A 6,000-nucleotide genomic window follows, 5' to 3' on the forward strand; every position below is an offset into this window, starting at 1 on the left:
ATACAGATGAGACTTACATACACTTGAATAAGAAAGAAAATTCCTCTTCTACTATCTACTTCTCTTGTCTTCTTCTCTTTATGATTATATTCTTATGAGCTTGATTTTATAACATAATTATTATTGTAGCCTTAATTAATATTCATTTACATGAAAAAATAGGAAAAAACGCAAAAATTTAAAAAAAAATAGATAAATAGAATTCATATAGACTATAGAGCACCAAATCAAGTATGTGTTTTACAGAACAATTTAAAATTATTAGAAATGATTTTTAATGGACACAGAAAAATTTCTAATAAATCACGTAAATATAGATCCTATTATGTGTTTTAGATAAATGTTCTAAAACTTATTAGAATTGATTTAAAGATATCCTCATTTAATTTATTAGATTAGTTATTTTGCTCTATTTATTAGAAATATGCTTCAACATATAAGAGATAGATTTAAAAAATGTTCTCATTCTATCTATCAAATCACATTTGTCCTTTAACGTCATTTTCAACCCTGAAATAGTTTCTACAAACTTAAAATTGCCTTTTTCATTAATAACACAATTATATGACCTTTATAGGAATTTACACAAATTACATAGTGTTAAAATTAGGGCTGAGCATAAACACTGAAAAACCGAAACACCGTATCGAATCAAATTTTTTTGATATTTCGATATTGGTTTTTGATTCGATATTCGGTATATATTTTTGTATTTTTCGATATTTTGATTTGGTTTTCGGTATGTAATTTTGTGTAATTCGGTATTTTGATTTACCGAAATATATTATATTATAATATATATTTATATTATATTAATTATTAATATTAAATAATAAATATTATAATTTAAAATAAAAAAGTAAAAAGTAAAAGACTTTGATATAACTATTTTTAGCCCATTAAGCTGAAAATCAAACAAAAAAATTTGTAAATTTTTAAAAGCCCAACTAAGCAGGCCCATTAAAAGAACCGAAATAATAAAATTGAACCGAAATAATAAAAACTGAACTGAATCGAAATATTTTGATTCGATATTCGGTACACAGTTTACAAAAACCGAAAATCGAAAAAATTGAATGAAAAAACGAAATGGAACCGAAATACCGAATGCCCGCCCCTAGTTAAAATTTAGTTACATTTTTTCTCATATTATAAAAATACACGGTTATATGACCTTTATAGGAATTTTCACAAATCACATATTGTTAAAAGTTAGTTATATTTTTTTCGGATAAGGGCCTAAAATACCCTTAAAGTATTGAAAATGGTACAAAATTATCCTTCATCCACCTATTGGCTCCAAAATGCCCTTTTCATCCACCTATTGGCTCCAAAATATCCTTGTCATCCATCTTTGGGTTCAAAATTGACCACTTTTTAAATTGTTTTAAAATTAAACTCTTTAAATATTTTTTAAAATACTTGGCGTTCAACTATTGATTATAATTATAATTTATTAATATAATTTATAACCAACCCACTACTCACTCATTACTAATTAAACTCACCCAATTAATAATCCAATTATAATATCAAAATCGTCATAAACACTACTAAAACACGATAAAATTATAGATTCCTTAAAATGACATTCAAAAATATTCGAGTCCGAATCGAAGCCCCAATTAAATTTAGGTTGAGCCGCTTATTTAGGAGGACACTTTCTTTCAAAATTGAATTAGAAATTTATGATTAAAGGTAAAGAAGTAATACATCCCAAATTAATTCATGCACTTTTTTTAAAATAAAATATTATAAATATTTATGATTTGTTTTAAAACCTTTAATATATTATTTTGAAAAAAGTTACCTATGAAGTAACATCACATAATTGAAACGTAAGAATAATTAAAATGAACATAGTCAGACTTTTAAGTTTATCGGTGATTTTTATTTAGCCACTTGAATGTATGATAATTTACTTCTATAATTTTTAAAAACACTCAATTGGCAGTAGTTTGCATTAATAATGTGACGGGTTCATTAATTTAGAGGGATTTGATTAGTAATGGGGTTGGTAGTGGATTGATTTATAAATTATACTAATAAGTTAAATTATAACAAAAAGTTGAGCGTCACGTATTTTTAAAATTATTTCAATAGTTTAAATATAAAACCATTAAATAAGTGGTCAATTTTGAACCAAAAAGTGGATGACAAGGGTATTTTGGACCCAATAGGTGGGTGAGAAGGGTATTTTGGAGCCAATAGATGGATGGAGGGTAATTTTGTACCATTTCCAATACTTTGAGGGTATTTTAGGTCCTTTTCCATATTTTTTTCACATTATAAAAAAATCCTTAAATTTGATGAAATTTAAATGTCCCAAAATGTCTCGATACATTATGTCACGATTTTAAATAGAATAACTTACATAAATATCTTAGTGTAAAATTTAAATTACCTTCCATCCCTATTATTTTTATAATTACATAAATTCCATATTTTTAGACATTTCAGAATCATAATTAAGGATTCAGATACGTTATTGTTGATACATTACGTATCAATCTGTTGCACTTGTTGAGGGAAAAAAGCTGCAAAATCAATTTAAAATTTCATAGTGTCCATTTGTTCCACTAATTAAGGGGAAACGTGAAAATTAAATTAGGATTCCACAAATTACGTTTTTCCATTCAAAATTATTATCAAGAATTCAAAATCATATAGTGTAACAATCCAAAAAAATCAAAAAATTAAATTTCTTCTTCTTGTTCATCGTTCTCTCTGTTTCATAAAAAAATTTGTCGAAATTTTGAAATGCGGGATGAGTTATGAAGGATTGTATGGAATTGTTGTTGGACAAACAATTTCTTTTATAAATCTTCAAGTTCATCGAATATCTTTTCGATTTTGATTCAAGATTATCGAAAATTTTGAGATTCTAAATTTTTCTCCAGTCATTAAAGATCCTTTCCATTTTGGTTCAAAATTGACGAAAATTTTGAATTTCAAAATTATTCTCCTAGTTCATTGAAGATTCTTTCAATTTTGATTAAAAATTATCAAAATTTTCGAGAAGATACATCATGAAGATGCTTTCAATTTAAATTGATAAGTGTTGTATTTCTACTTGGTACACTAAATAAGAAAGTGTTGCCCATAAAATTTTAGATTTGAGATCAATACATTATTATTTGGCAATTGTTATGTTACAGATACATTTAGTATAAATCCAAATTTACGTATCAAAACTAAAAAAATAGTGCATGATATATTATTATTTATGTATGTTCTTTTGTTTGAGATCATAAAGATCCTTTCGATTGAATTGATAGATATTATATTTTTACTAGATACATTAAATAAGTAAGTGTTGCCCATAAGATTTTAACTTTGAGGTCGATAAATTATTGTTTGGTAATTGTTATGTATAAGATACATCTAGTATAAATTTGAATTTACGTATCATAACTAAAAAAATTGTGTTTGATACCTTATTATTTATGTCTGTTATTTTATTTGAGAAATACAACACTTTAAAATTTTTTTAAAATACATTATAGTAATTGTTTGAGATCGTTAGGGGTATGCAAAAATCGAACCGACCAATAAACCGAACCGATAAAATGTTATTGGGTTATTAGGTTATTGGATTTTTAATGGGTTTAGAAAAATAATTATTGGGTTATTGGGTCGGTTTTGATTTTTCCTATTGGGTTATTGGGTAAACCGATAACCCAATTAGACGATAGTTGTTTACTACTTTACCCTTCCTCAATATTAAATATACATAATTTAATACATAAATAGATTCAATATTAGCTTTTCAGGCTATGTGATTTTTTTGTTAGGAAATTGGTGAGAATCTAGTTGATTATCTGGTGGATCAAGCAACTGTTCAAGATTGTCTCATTCAAATATTTTATTTTAGTTTTAATTCTAGTTCGTAATTGTAGGCGATAGCTTTTGCAAGTTTGTGAATGTTAGTAATTTGATCAACATTCAAAGTTTTCTATTATGTTTTGGAGGTAAGTTGGTAACATGTAATTATAACTTACGTACTATTATATATTATTTGATCGATATTTTCTTATTGGGTTAACCGAAACCGAACGATAACATCAAAAATCGATAAACCGATAAACCGATAAAAAGTTTCTTATTGGGTTAGCATATTTTACAATCGAAAACCGATAAACCGAACCGATTATATGTAAAACCGAACCGAACCGACCGATGCACACCCCTAGAGATCGTACATTATTGTTTGGTAATTGTTATGTATCAAATACATTTAGTATAAATTTGAATTTACGTATCATAACTAAAATAAGCGCTGATACATTAATCGTTAAGTAAGATACATTACATTTTATACATGATACATTAATCTGATGCGTGAGATACATTAATCTGATGCACTGATACATTAATTTAATGCGCAAAAATGAGGGATTTTGAAAATTTGTAAGACAATAGATTTAAAGCTCGAGCATGTGTCCTTACTCGATTTCTTCGCTCACAAATGTATCACGAATATAGTTTGATATTGTGTACGGAAACATATTCTTCTAAATTTGAATAACCATAGAAGATACATAGCAACACTTGATACATGATAAAATGATACATTTGGTAGAGACTACTTCTTTTCATTTATAATGTAGTTTCACCAGTAAAAGAGGATCTTCAAAAACTAATTTTTTTGCAAGAAACAATATGAATACATCATATCTTTTACCTTTCCCTTATGCATATTGTGACGGTGAAAATTTGGGAGGAGAACCCGATAATTCTTTGGAAAAAATTGTAAATCGAAAACTTGAGTTGTTTTGAAAAAATTATGGAGAGATATTACTATAAATAGAGAGAATTAAACCTGAAAATTAAGAAATGAAGGAAGTAAAGATTGAGGGAGTGAAAATAGGAAGAGATAGAGTGAGTAAAAATAGGAAGATGTTGAGGGAGTGAAATAAGGAGTAAACATAGAAAGAAAAACGTGTATAACTTTATGTATGTGGAACAATGAGTTTGAAAGAAAAAAGAGGGATTTTAGAAATTATTTTAAATGATAGGGAATAATAGAAATTATGAAAAATAAAGATGTGTATATAGGTAATTTATCCTTTTAAATATATTGTTCAATGTCTCGATCATCACATCTGTCACGACCCAAAACGAGCCATGAGTGGCACCCACACTTATCCTACTATGTGAGCGAACCAATCAATCTGAACCCCAACATTCCAACCATAATATACAGAAAATAATGCGGAACACTTAAAACTCATTAATATAACCAATAAATAACTTCTAAAATTTATCAATTACTATCCCCAAAATCTGGAAGTCATCATCACAAGAACATCTATCCTCAAATTACTAAGTCTAAGAGTATCTAAGAAGCTAAAATAACTAAACAGCTAGTCCATGCCAGAACTTCAAGGCATCAAGACGTGAAGAAGAAGATCCAGTCCAAGCTAGAAACAATAGCTCACCCTGAAATCTGACGTGATGAAGACTGGCTAGAGTTGCGGTTGAGTTGAAGACGACGGTACATTTGCTGCACTCCACAAATAACAAAGAGAAAACATACAAGTAGGAGTCAGTACAAAACACAAGTACTGAGTAGATATCATCGGCCAACTCAAAATAGAAAGCAATATATATCATATAATATCATAAAATCAACTACAATACTCAACAGGTAGCAACAACAAGTACAAGAATCATTGATAAATAACGCCAAGTACACCCATGAGGACTCAAGCCTCCATACCATACTCATTTGGGAAATAGGTTCATTAAATTGAGTATATTAACATAATTCAAGATTCATTCTTTTTACTATCCTGGTGTCGGAACGTGACACTCCGATCCTCCTCATACTATCCTGGTGTCGGAACGTGACACCCGATCCACTACTACTATCCTGGTGCCGAAACGTGACACCCGATCCATTAATACTATCCTGGTGTCGGAACGTGACACCCGATCCATTAATACTATCCTGGTGTTGGAACGTGACACCCGATCCATTAATACAATCCTGGTGCC

Source organism: Solanum lycopersicum, chromosome 10 (assembly GCF_036512215.1).
Source record: "Solanum lycopersicum chromosome 10, SLM_r2.1".
In the NCBI taxonomy this organism is placed as follows: domain Eukaryota; kingdom Viridiplantae; phylum Streptophyta; class Magnoliopsida; order Solanales; family Solanaceae; genus Solanum; species Solanum lycopersicum.